This window comes from Leptodactylus fuscus, chromosome 2 (genome assembly GCF_031893055.1).
Source record: "Leptodactylus fuscus isolate aLepFus1 chromosome 2, aLepFus1.hap2, whole genome shotgun sequence".
In the NCBI taxonomy this organism is placed as follows: domain Eukaryota; kingdom Metazoa; phylum Chordata; class Amphibia; order Anura; family Leptodactylidae; genus Leptodactylus; species Leptodactylus fuscus.
In genome coordinates, this window is record NC_134266.1 from 28,750,238 (window position 1) to 28,764,530 (window position 14,293).

At 47.6% G+C, this 14,293-nt stretch overlaps 1 protein-coding gene across 3 annotated transcripts in view; it reads left to right on the top strand.

The window, feature by feature from the left end:
• The window catches only part of CADM2 (cell adhesion molecule 2), a 1,317,105-nt gene that overhangs the window by 293,692 nt on the left and 1,009,120 nt on the right, over positions 1-14,293 (top strand). The gene's annotated exons all lie outside the window — the stretch shown is intronic.

Here is a 14,293-nt window from a genome sequence, read left to right on the forward strand (position 1 = left end):
TCTAACCAGCCCAGTTTGGACCAATTCATGGTGGAGGGAGCCTCTAATTAGCCCAGTTTGGACCAATTAATTGTGGAGGGAGCCTCTAACCAGCCCAGTTTGGACCAATTAATGGTGGAGGGAGCCTCTAACCACCCCAGTTTGGACCAATTCATGGTGGAGGGAGCCTCTAAACAGCCAAGTTTGGACCAATTCATGGTGGAGGGAGCCTCTAAAAACCCCAGTTTGGACCAATTCATGGTGGAGGGAGCCTCTAACCAGCCCAGTTTGGGCAAATTCATGGTGGAGGGAGCCTCTAAACAGCCCAGTTTGGGCAAATTCATGGTGGAGGGAGCCTCTAACCACCCCAGTTTGGACCAATTCATGGTGGAGGGAGCCTCTAAACAGCCAAGTTTGGACCAATTCATGGTGAAGGGAGCCTCTAAAAACCCGTTTGGACCAATTCATGGTGGAGGGAGCCTCTAAAAACCCCAGTTTGGACCAATTCATGGTGGAGGGAGCCTCTAACCAGCCCAGTTTGGACCAATTCATGGTGGAGGGAGCCTCTAAACAGCCCAGTTTGGGCAAATTCATGGTGGAGGGAGCCTCTAAAAAACCCAGTTTGGACCAATTCATGGTGGAGGGAGCCTCTAATTAGCCCAGTTTGGACCAATTAATTGTGGAGGGAGCCTCTAACCAGCCCAGTTTGGACCAATTAATGGTGGAGGGAGCCTCTAACCACCCCAGTTTGGACCAATTCATGGTGGAGGGAGCCTCTAAACAGCCAAGTTTGGACCAATTCATGGTGAAGGGAGCCTCTAAAAACCCGTTTGGACCAATTCATGGTGGAGGGAGCCTCTAAAAACCCCAGTTTGGGCCAATTCATGGTGGAGGGAGCCTCTAACCAGCCCAGTTTGGGCAAATTCATGGTGGAGGGAGCCTCTAACCAGCCCAGTTTGGACCAATTAATGGTGGAGGGAGCCTCTAACCAGCCCAGTTTGGACCAATTAATGGTGGAGGGAGCCTCTAACCACCCCAGTTTGGACCAATTCATGGTGGAGGGAGCCTCTAACCAGCCCAGTTTGGACCAATTCATGGTGGAGGGAGCCTCTAAAAAACCCAGTTTGGACCAATTCATGGTGGAGGGAGCCTCTAAACAGCCCAGTTTGGGCAAATTCATGGTGGAGGGAGCCTCTAACCACCCCAGTTTGGACCAATTCATGGTGGAGGGAGCCTCTAAACAGCCAAGTTTGGACCAATTCATGGTGAAGGGAGCCTCTAAAAACCCGTTTGGACCAATTCATGGTGGAGGGAGCCTCTAACCAGCCCAGTTTGGGCAAATTCATGGTGGAGGGAGCCTCTAAACAGCCCAGTTTGGGCAAATTCATGGTGGAGGGAGCCTCTAACCAGCCCAGTTTGGACCAATTCATGGTGGAGGGAGCCTCTAACCAGCCCAGTTTGGGCAAATTCATGGTGGAGGGAGCCTCTAAACAGCCCAGTTTGGGCAAATTCATGGTGGAGGGAGCCTCTAACCAGCCCAGTTTGGACCAATTAATGGTGGAGGGAGCCTCTAAACAGCCAAGTTTTGGGAAATTCATGGTGGAGGGAGCCTCTAACCAGCCCAGTTTGGACCAATTAATGGTGGAGGGAGCCTCTAACCACCCCAGTTTGGACCAATTCATGGTGGAGGGAGCCTCTAAAAACCCCAGTTTGGACCAATTCATGGTGGAGGGAGCCTCTAACCAGCCCAGTTTGGACCAATTAATGGTGGAGGGAGCCTCTAACCAGCCCAGTTTGGACCAATTAATGGTGGAGGGAGCCTCTAACCAGCCCAGTTTGGACCAATTAATGGTGGAGGGAGCCTCTAAACAGCCAAGTTTTGGGAAATTCATGGTGGAGGGAGCCTCTAACCAGCCCAGTTTGGACCAATTAATGGTGGAGGGAGCCTCTAACCAGCCCAGTTTGGACCAATTAATGGTGGAGGGAGCCTCTAAACAGCCAAGTTTTGGGAAATTCATGGTGGAGGGAGCCTCTAACCAGCCCAGTTTGGACCAATTCATGGTGGAGGGAGCCTCTAAACAGCCCAGTTTGGGCAAATTCATGGTGGAGGGAGCCTCTAAAAAACCCAGTTTGGACCAATTAATGGTGGAGGGAGCCTCTAACCAGCCCAGTTTGGACCAATTAATGGTGGAGGGAGCCTCTAAACAGCCAAGTTTTGGGAAATTCATGGTGGAGGGAGCCTCTAACCAGCCCAGTTTGGACCAATTAATGGTGGAGGGAGCCTCTAACCAGCCCAGTTTGGACCAATTAATGGTGGAGGGAGCCTCTAAACAGCCAAGTTTTGGGAAATTCATGGTGGAGGGAGCCTCTAACCAGCCCAGTTTGGACCAATTCATGGTGGAGGGAGCCTCTAATTAGCCCAGTTTGGACCAATTAATTGTGGAGGGAGCCTCTAACCAGCCCAGTTTGGACCAATTAATGGTGGAGGGAGCCTCTAACCACCCCAGTTTGGACCAATTCATGGTGGAGGGAGCCTCTAAACAGCCAAGTTTGGACCAATTCATGGTGGAGGGAGCCTCTAAAAACCCCAGTTTGGACCAATTCATGGTGGAGGGAGCCTCTAACCAGCCCAGTTTGGGCAAATTCATGGTGGAGGGAGCCTCTAAACAGCCCAGTTTGGGCAAATTCATGGTGGAGGGAGCCTCTAACCAGCCCAGTTTGGACCAATTAATGGTGGAGGGAGCCTCTAAACAGCCAAGTTTTGGGAAATTCATGGTGGAGGGAGCCTCTAACCAGCCCAGTTTGGACCAATTAATAGTGGAGGGAGCCTCTAACCAGCCCAGTTTGGACCAATTAATGGTGGAGGGAGCCTCTAAACAGCCAAGTTTTGGGAAATTCATGGTGGAGGGAGCCTCTAACCAGCCCAGTTTGGACCAATTCATGGTGGAGGGAGCCTCTAACCAGCCCAGTTTGGACCAATTAATGGTGGAGGGAGCCTCTAACCAGCCCAGTTTGGACCAATTAATGGTGGAGGGAGCCTCTAACCAGCCCAGTTTGGACCAATTAATGGTGGAGGGAGCCTCTAAACAGCCAAGTTTTGGGAAATTCATGGTGGAGGGAGCCTCTAACCAGCCCAGTTTGGACCAATTAATGGTGGAGGGAGCCTCTAAACAGCCAAGTTTTGGGAAATTCATGGTGGAGGGAGCCTCTAACCAGCCCAGTTTGGACCAATTCATGGTGGAGGGAGCCTCTAATTAGCCCAGTTTGGACCAATTAATTGTGGAGGGAGCCTCTAACCAGCCCAGTTTGGACCAATTAATGGTGGAGGGAGCCTCTAACCACCCCAGTTTGGACCAATTCATGGTGGAGGGAGCCTCTAAACAGCCAAGTTTGGACCAATTAATGGTGGAGGGAGCCTCTAAAAACCCCAGTTTGGACCAATTCATGGTGGAGGGAGCCTCTAACCAGCCCAGTTTGGGCAAATTCATGGTGGAGGGAGCCTCTAAACAGCCCAGTTTGGGCAAATTCATGGTGGAGGGAGCCTCTAACCAGCCCAGTTTGGACCAATTAATGGTGGAGGGAGCCTCTAAACAGCCAAGTTTTGGGAAATTCATGGTGGAGGGAGCCTCTAACCAGCCCAGTTTGGACCAATTCATGGTGGAGGGAGCCTCTAACCAGCCCAGTTTGGACCAATTCATGGTGGAGGGAGCCTCTAACCAGCCCAGTTTGGACCAATTCATGGTGGAGGGAGCCTCTAACCAGCCCAGTTTGGGCCAATTCATGGTGGAGGGAGCCTCTAAAAAACCCAGTTTGGACCAAGTCATGGTGGAGGGAGCCTCTAAACAGCCCAGTTTGGGCAAATTCATGGTGGAGGGAGCCTCTAACCACCCCAGTTTGGACCAATTCATGGTGGAGGGAGCCTCTAAACAGCCAAGTTTGGACCAATTCATGGTGAAGGGAGCCTCTAAAAACCCGTTTGGACCAATTCATGGTGGAGGGAGCCTCTAAACAGCCCAGTTTGGGCAAATTCATGGTGGAGGGAGCCTCTAACCAGCCCAGTTTGGACCAATTCATGGTGGAGGGAGCCTCTAACCAGCCCAGTTTGGGCAAATTCATGGTGGAGGGAGCCTCTAAACAGCCCAGTTTGGGCAAATTCATGGTGGAGGGACCCTCTAACCACCCCAGTTTGGACCAATTCATGGTGGAGGGAGCCTCTAAACAGCCAAGTTTGGACCAATTCATGGTGAAGGGAGCCTCTAAAAACCCGTTTGGACCAATTCATGGTGGAGGGAGCCTCTAACCAGCCCAGTTTGGGCAAATTTATGGTGGAGGGAGCCTCTAAACAGCCCAGTTTGGGCAAATTCATGGTGGAGGGAGCCTCTAACCAGCCCAGTTTGGACCAATTCATAGTGGAGGGAGCCTCTAACCAGCCCAGTTTGGGCAAATTCATGGTGGAGGGAGCCTCTAAACAGCCCAGTTTGGGCAAATTCATGGTGGAGGGAGCCTCTAACCAGCCCAGTTTGGACCAATTCATGGTGGAGGGAGCCTCTAACCAGCCCAGTTTGGACCAATTCATGGTGGAGGGAGCCTCTAAAAAACCCAGTTTGGACCAATTCATGGTGGAGGGAGCCTCTAAACAGCCCAGTTTGGGCAAATTCATGGTGGAAGGAGCCTCTAACCAGCAGAGTTGTGGGAAAGCAGGGTGGAGGGAGCCTCTAACCAGCAGAGTTGGTGGAAATCAGGGTGGAGGGAGCCTCTAACCAGCAGAGTTGGGGGAAATCATGTTGGAGGGAGCCTAGTATTAGCAGAATTGTGCAACGCTTATGGTGGATGAGTATGAGGATGCGGAGGAATTGGAGAGGTTGAGTACAGACATGGAGTTTCATGTTGGGGTGCTTTACACAGGTGGGCACAAAAATGAAGGCTCTATCCAGTGGTGGTTCATTTTTATCAAAGTGAGCCGGTCGGCACTCTCAGCTGACAGACGGGTGCGCTTGTCAGTGATGATGCCACCGGCTGCACTGAACACCCTCTCAGATAGGACGCTGGCGGCAGGACAGGACAGCACCTCCAAGGCATATAGGGCAAGTTCAAGCCACAGGTCCAACTTCGACACCCAATACGTGTAGGGCGCAGAGGGGTCGGAGAGGACAGGGCTGTGGTCGGAAAGGTATTCTCGCAACATGCGCCTATACTTCTCACGCCTGGTGACACTAGGACCCTCCGTGGCGGCACTTTGGCGAGGGGGTGCCATCAAGGTGTCCCAGACCTTAGACAGTGTGCCCCTCGTTTGTGTGGACCGGTGAGAACTTGGTTGCCTACTGGAGGAACTGCCCTCCCTGCCGCCAACGTCACATGCTGGAAACATCTCCATCATATTCTGCACCAATTGCCTGTGGCAAGCATTGATGCGATTGGCCCTCCCCTCTACCGGAATAAAAGACGAGATGTTGTTTTTATACCGGGGGTCAAGGATAGCAAAGATCCAGTACTGGTTGTCCTCCATGATTTTGACAATACGCTTGTCGGTTGTAAAGCACCCCAACATGAACTCAGCCATGTCTGCCACAGTGTTAGTTGGCATGACTCCTCTGGCCCCACCGGAAAGTTCAATCTCCATTTCCTCCTCATCCTCCATGTCTACCCATCCGCGCTGCAACAATGGGACGATTCGAAGTTGCCCGGAAGCCTCCTGTATCACCATCACATCATCGGACAACTCTTCTTCCTCCTCCTCCTCCTCCTCCTCCTCCTCCATTAAACGCAGTGAAGCGGACAGATGTGTGGACCTACTCTCCAGCTGTGACGGATCGGATGCTATCCCTAACTCCTCTGTGTGATCTGAGTTATCCCTGATGTCAATCAGGGATTCTCTCAGAACACACAAGAGCGGGATTGTAAGGCTCACCATCGCATCCTCAGAGCTCACCCTCCTTGTGGACTCCTCAAAGACCCGTAGGATGTCACAAAGGTCTCTCATCCATGGCCACTCATGGATGTGAAACTGAGGCAGCTGACTTTGTGGCACCCTAGGGTTTTGTAGCTGGTATTCCATCAAAGGTCTCTGCTGCTCAACCACTCTATTCAACATCTGAAACGTTGAGTTCCAGCGTGTGGGGACGTCGCACAAAAGCCGGTGTTGTGGCACATGCAGGCGTTGCTGGAGAGATTTTAAGCTAGCAGCGGCTACTGTCGACTTGCGAAAGTGGGCGCACATGCGCCGCACTTTCACCAGTAGCTCTGGAACATTGGGGTAGCTCTTTAGGAAACGTTGCACCACTAGGTTGAAGACGTGGGCCAGGCATGGAACATGTTGGAGTCCGGCAAGCTCCAGAGCTGCTACCAGGTTCCGGCCGTTATCACAAACGACCATGCCTGGGCCCAGGTGCAGCGGCTCAAACCATATTGCCGTCTCATCGAGGAGGGCATCCCTCACCTCGGAGGCAGTGTGCTGTCTGTCCCCCAAGCTGATCAGCTTCAGCACAGCCTGCTGACGTCTACCAACGCCAGTGCTGCAACGTTTCCAACTCGTAGCTGGGGTCAATCTAACAGCGGAGGAGGAGGCGGTGGCGGAGGAGGAGGCGGTGGCGGAGGAGGAGGCGGTAGAGGAGGAGGAGGAGGGGGGTGTTCTTCTCGTGTCCCTGCCAGGAATGTTAGGCGGGGAGACGAGGTACACCGGGCCAGTTTGGGAAGCAGTCCCAGCCTCAACTACATTCACCCAGTGTGCCGTCAGTGAAATGTAGCGTCCCTGTCCGCATGCACTTGTCCACGCGTCGGTGGTCAAGTGGACCTTTGTGCAAAGCGCGGAACTAAGGGCCCGCCTGATGTTGAGTGACACGTGCTGGTGCAAGGCGGGGACGGCACACCGGGAGAAGTAGTGACGGCTAGGGACGGCATAGCGAGGTGCCGCAGTTGCCATCAGGTCCAGGAAGGCGGGAGTTTCAACAAGCCGGAACGCCAACATCTCCTGGGCCAGCAGTTTAGCGATGTTGGCGTTCAAGGCTTGCGCGTGTGGGTGGTTAGCAGTGTATTTCTGCCGCCGCTCCAATGTCTGAGAGATGGTGGGTTGTTGTAAAGAAACGCCTGATGGTGCCTTTGATGGTGCAGGAGAAGGAGATAAGACAGGACCAGGGGAGGATGAGGTAGAAGTCAACAAAGTGGCGGAGGCAGATGAAGTGGTGTCCTGGCTCGTCCTCTGGAGTGCATCGCCAGCACAGTCAGCAGTGGCAGTGGCAGAGGCAGAGGCAGAGGCAGTGGCAGTGGCGTGAACGGCAGGCGGCCTTTGTCCTGCCGTTGCTGCCTGCCACTGATTCCAGTGCTTGGATTCCAAATGACGGCGCATTGAAGTGGTGGACAGGTTGCTCTTCTCAGAGCCCCTAATCAATTTCGAGAGGCAAATTGTGCAGACAACACTATATCTGTCCTCGGCGCATTCCTTGAAAAAACTCCACACCTTCGAGAAACGTGCCCTCGAGGTGGGAGTTTTTCGGGGCTGGGTACGAACTGGAACATCTTGGGAGATTCCGGGTGTGGCCTGGCTTCGCCTAAGCTGCTGACCTCTGCCTCTGCCTCTAGCTACCCTTTTTGGTGCTGCACCTGCCTCAACATCCACACTACTTTCCCCGCTTGACATCCCCCCTGTCCAGGTCGGGTCAGTGTCCTCATCATCCACCACTTCCTCTTCCAACTCCTGTCTCATCTCCTCCTCCCGCACAATGCGCCGGTCAACTGGATGCCCTGACGGCAACTGCGTCACATCATCGTCGATGAGGGTGGGTTGCTGGTCATCCACCACCAAATCGAACGGAGATGGAGGAGACTCTAGTGTTTGAGCATCTGGACACAGATGCTCCTCTGTTAGGTTCGTGGAATCGTGACGTGGAGAGGCAGGTTGAGGGACAATGAAAGGAGCGGAGAACAGCTCTGGGGAGCAGGGACAGTTTGGGTTATTGTTCTGTAAAGCTTCGGAATTTTGGGAGGAAGGAAGACAAGACTGTTGGGTAATAGGAGGAGAGGAGGCAGAGTCTGACTGGCTGCTGGACAATGTGCTGTAAGCGTTCTCTGACAGCCATTGCAAGACCTGTTCCTGGTTCTCGGGCCTACTAAGGTTTGTACCCTGCAGTTTAGTTAATGTGGCAAGCAACCCTGGCACTGTGGAGTGGCGCAATGCTTGCTGCCCCACAGGAGTAGGCATGGGACGCCCTGTGGCTTCACTGCTACCTTGCTCCCCAGAACCATTCCCCCGACCTTGCCCACGGCCTCGTCCACGTCCCTTTCCGGGAGCCTTGCGCATTTTGAATTCCTAGTTAGAAATTGGCACTGTATACCAGTAGTAAAAATTGTGGGTGCACGTAACCCCAATATATTCTTTGAATTCCCAGTCAGAAACTGGCACTATATGGCAGTAGCAAGAAATGAGGGTATTTGTATTCCCAATATACTCTTTGAATTCCCAGTCAGACAATGGCACTGTATACCAGTAGTAAAAATTGTGGGTGCACGTAACCCCAATATATTCTTTGAATTACCAGTCAGACACTGGCACTATATGGCAGTAGCAAGAAATGAGGGTATTTGTATTCCCAATATATTCTTTGAATTCCCAGTCAGACAATGGCACTGTATACCAGTAGTAAAAATTGTGGGTGCACGTAACCCCAATATATTCTTTGAATTCCCAGTCAGAAACTGGCACTATATGGCAGTAGCAAGAAATGAGGGTATTTGTATTCCCAATATACTCTTTGAATTCCCAGTCAGACAATGGCACTGTATACCAGTAGTAAAAATTGTGGGTGCACGTAACCCCAATATATTCTTTGAATTACCAGTCAGAAACTGGCACTATATGGCAGTAGCAAGAAATGAGGGTATTTATAACCCCAATATATTCTTTGAATTCCCAGTCAGACAATGGCACTGTATACCAGTAGTAAAAATTGTGGTTGCACGTAACCCCAATATATTCTTTGAATTCCCAGTCAGAAACTGGCACTATATGGCAGTAGCAAGAAATGAGGGTATTTGTATTCCCAATATACTCTTTGAATTCCCAGTCAGACAATGGCACTGTATACCAGTAGTAAAAATTGTGGGTGCACTTAACCCCAATATATTCTTTGAATTATCAGTCAGAAACTGGCACTATATGGCAGTAGCAAGAAATGAGGGTATTTATAACCCCAATATATTCTTTGAATTCCCAGTCAGACAATGGCACTGTATACCAGTAGTAAAAATTGGGGGTGCACGTAACCCCAATATATTCTTTGAATTCCCAGTCAGAAACTGGCACTATATGGCAGTAGCAAGAAATGAGGGTATTTGTATTCCCAATATACTCTTTGAATTCCCAGTCAGACAATGGCACTGTATACCAGTAGTAAAAATTGTGGGTGCACGTAACCCCAATATATTCTTTGAATTACCAGTCAGAAACTGGCACTATATGGCAGTAGCAAGAAATGAGGGTATTTGTATTCCCAATATACTCTTTGAATTCCCAGTCAGACAATGGCACTGTATACCAGTAGTAAAAATTGTGGGTGCACGTAACCCCAATATATTCTTTGAATTACCAGTCAGAAACTGGCACTATATGGCAGTAGCAAGAAATGAGGGTATTTATAACCCCAATATATTCTTTGAATTCCCAGTCAGACAATGGCACTGTATACCAGTAGTAAAAATTGGGGGTGCACGTAACCCCAATATATTCTTTGAATTCCCAGTCAGAAACTGGCACTATATGGCAGTAGCAAGAAATGAGGGTATTTGTATTCCCAATATACTCTTTGAATTCCCAGTCAGACAATGGCACTGTATACCAGTAGTAAAAATTGTGGGTGCACGTAACCCCAATATATTCTTTGAATTACCAGTCAGAAACTGGCACTATATGGCAGTAGCAAGAAATGAGGGTATTTATAACCCCAATATATTCTTTGAATTCCCAGTCAGACAATGGCACTGTATACCAGTAGTAAAAATTGTGGGTGCACGTAACCCCAATATATTCTTTGAATTCCCAGTCAGAAACTGGCACTATATGGCAGTAGCAAGAAATGAGGGTATTTGTATTCCCAATATACTCTTTGAATTCCCAGTCAGACAATGGCACTGTATACCAGTAGTAAAAATTGTGGGTGCACGTAACCCCAATATATTCTTTGAATTCCCAGTCAGAAACTGGCACTATATGGCAGTAGCAAGAAATGAGGGTATTTGTATTCCCAATATATTCTTTGAATTCCCAGTCAGACAATGGCACTGTATACCAGTAGTAAAAATTGTGGGTGCACGTAACCCCAATATATTCTTTGAATTCCCAGTCAGAAACTGGCACTATATGGCAGTAGCAAGAAATGAGGGTATTTGTATTCCCAATATACTCTTTGAATTCCCAGTCAGACAATGGCACTGTATACCAGTAGTAAAAATTGTGGGTGCACGTAACCCCAATATATTCTTTGAATTCCCAGTCAGACACTGGCACTATATGGCAGTAGCAAGAAATGAGGGTATTTGTATTCCCAATATATTCTTTGAATTCCCAGTCAGACAATGGCACTGTATACCAGTAGTAAAAATTGTGGGTGTATATAGCCCCAATTCTATTGCTAGGGGACTTGCAGGGTATTTCTGGGGTGAAGGTGGGGGGGCACACCGTTGGAACGGGTATCGGGGTATATATCGGGTATACGGGAATACACTGACAGTGTATTCCATTCAGGATCCTGGGAAAGCTGGGTTGCGGCGATTGAGCCCGTCAGTGCCACGTTACACTGACAAGCTTCTCCCTGGAATTTAGCTCTTACAAGAGCTGTTGGTTGTCTTCTCCTTCCTATCCTAGCCTGTCCCTGCCTACCCAGAATCTAAGCCCTAGCTAGCTGGACGGAAACCTCCGTCCCCGGTGAATTGCAAGCTCAGAATGACGCGAAGCTGGGCGGCGCTGTTCTTTTAAATTAGAGGTCACATGTTTTCGGCAGCCAATGGGTTTTGCCTACTTTTTTCAACGTCACCGGTGTCGTAGTTCCTGTCCCACCTACCCTGCGCTGTTATTGGAGCAAAAAAGGCGCCAGGGAAGGTGGGAGGGGAATCGAGTAATGGCGCACTTTACCACGCGGTGTTCGATTCGATTCGAACATGCCGAACAGCCTAATATCCGATCGAACATGAGTTCGATAGAACACTGTTCGCTCATCTCTAATCACCACCCCCAAATCAATATCCAATACTGAAAAAAACAATGTATCATAATTGAATCTAAAGTTACCTATTTAATTCCCCGTTGCCTGCAAACCCATCGTCTCCCCGGACCAATAGTCAGCGAACCGAAGCGTCCATCGCCTCTCTTATTCTATTGTGGATCCGGTGTCCCCAGAGCAGTCACATGGCTAGTATTTCTTTCCCTGAGATTCAATTACAATTTTTTCATGTAATTATTATTGACGGGCCATTAACCTCATTCACTAGTGGTATACCTTTATCACAAGCGGCTAAATTAGGTTTCTCGGCGCCCAACACTCATTGACTGTTTTAACTTTTTATTTTGCAGCCGTATAAACCTATTTTGCTTATGTGAACCAAGCCAAAAACTCCACACTCCAATAATTTCAATACTTAATTTTGCTAAGACAGCTCATTTGTATGCTAATTTGCATTTCTTCAGACAATATATTAGCTGCTCTCATGGCTGCTTTAGTTATTTTCCCATCCTCCACTGAATTGGTACAGGATGGTGCGAGCAGATTTTTTACTTTTCTTTCCTTCATCTGAACAGATTTGTTGGAGCATTTTTTTTGGAGTTTATAATTTGGGTCCTGTGGGGTCTCGGATTCTTCTCCATATTTCTTTATGACTTTGCTTACTTTGTTTCAGCATGTTCTGCACTCTCATTGATCCAGGGAGATTTTGCTGTCAATTATAAAGTAGCACAAATGGAATTATCGCAATTAAAATTTACAAGGCCTGGGCCGTCGGTAGTGATGATGTGAGCGTTTAAAGGGAAAGTTTTTATCCTAGTCTGATTTTTTAATATGTTGTTTAGAAAGGAACAAAACTAATATTTGTTGCATTTAATTAATAACTGCATTGTTTCTTTGTTTTTTTAAATAATTTTAATTTTTTTAACCACTTCAGTACCGGGCCAATTTGTGGCCCAGAACCAGACACATTTTAGGTTTATTTTGTATGTGCGTTTTTGAGGTCTGTAACATTTTTCTTGTATGTCTCATTCAACTAATTTTTGCATCTTTTTTCGGGGACACAAAGGTCTTTATTTTTATGTTGTTTTTAGTTTCAAATGTGTTTTCATTTTTTTATATCCGGGAAAATATAAACAAAATAGGAGGGAAATTGTATCTGGTTTTCACTTTTCTCCTTTCTTTTTTCTTTTTATTTAATAACACAAATTGCTACTGAAAAACTATAGAAAATAATTTTTCCTCTCCATTACGGTAATTTTTATTTAGTATGGTGTTGTCAGGGGTGGAGCTATAACCTTTAATAACGGCGTTTTATCGACGTATTATTTTACTTATTTTTTTTCATTATTTTATTTAATTTTTTTAAACTTTTTTTATTAATTTTTTTTATATTTTTTTTTCAGATGGTGTCCCCATAAGGTCATAAGAGAACTTTGGGGACATCTGATCACGTTTTTTTGTACTGGAGGCTGATTTCCCTTGCAACTGGGGCTGGTACATTTAGCCTCAGTTGCAGGAGGAATCCAGCCTCCTGCACCTTGTAATACACAGTTTACAGAGCTGATCTGGGTCCTGTAGGACCCAGCAGCTCTTGTAAGACATTGACACCGGTGGATCACGTGATTGCCGGGTCAGAGGGCAGCCGCATCATGGCGACACCCATAGCCGTGTATATAGCGCTCATTGAGCGCTGTATACAGTACACATCGATTGAGAAGGCAGGAAGGGAATAAACCCTCCCTGCCATCTCTCTGGGAGCTCCGGCTGAAGTTAGAGCTGGCCCCAGTATCAGCAGCTGCACAATCTCGTATCGACACGTCCTGTCAGAACAAGGCAACCACTTCCCGGATGTCTAAAGTCTATGGGCGGTCTGGAAGTGGTTAAAGATACATTGGAATTTCTACCGTAAAATATTCAATTACTATAAATAACATGGCTAAGCTTGTTTAAATTATATTCTGATTTTAGGTTTTTAGTTGCATCTGTTTTTGAGAAAGCAACGTGATGAACAGTAGGATTGTATTTGCAGCCCCCACTGGTATTTCCATCCATCTGTCCTAGGCTTCTAGATACAGTATGTGGTAACAAGCAAGTAGGGATATATCCGTGCATAACTAGGTACATTTTTCATAATAGAAATGGGAATAGATAAACCTTACAGGAGCTCTAATGAAATCCATATTGATAGAGACAAGTTAGGACCTGAGGTTTTAACTATGTAAATGTCAATGTCAGCTAATGTGCTAGAATAACACCTTGTACGGATAAGTTACACTGCTTTAATAATAGGGTAAAAAGTAAATAAATGCTAATAATTACAGGGGTTATCTGGTTAATATTTTTTAAATTGAACCCCCATTTATGAAAAAAATAAATTATAAATGGATAGGACAGGTTAATAATATATCTTATTAAATAAAAATGGTTTTGTGTCCACTTATCAGACTAAGCTACTTTTTACATAGAAGTCTATGGAGAGGAAGTTGGCTGGAAAAGACAGCTCCACTTCCCACATCACGTCACATGGCCATGGTGCAGCTCAGTCCCAATCAAATGAATGACGCTGAGCTGTATTACCAAGCACAGCCTCGGTATGTAGTGAAAAGGCCACCTAAATCAATATTGTAGTCCCAGATAACCCCTTCAATCCTTCTCTCAGGATTTGTAATCTTATCAGATAAAATAGAGCTCTGAATGATATGGAAATATGGTGCGTTACTATATCAATAGGCACTATTAAAATATGGACATAGTATTCACATGTGCCTTACCCTTCCTGGGCTCCACTGCAGCATCTTTTTCTTTTCTGGGCTTTCCCCGTGTCTTCTGGCCTCTTCTGTCATTTCAGAGGGACTTAGTTACATTGAGGCTGTCAACGTCATGGTACTTTTTTTAGTACCCTAAGGTTAGTGGCATAACTAAAGTCTTGTGGGTCCTGGTGCAATACTTTGTCCGGGACCCCTACCTTATCCCTACAGCGAATTCTTGATAGTGATGTTACGGGTGGTAAGGAGTTTAGTCCACCTTAGTGTGGTTAGGGTCATCTGTGGGTCTCCTTGGCTTATGGGCCAGATGGAAGCTGCAATCTCAATACTGATGCTAGTGCT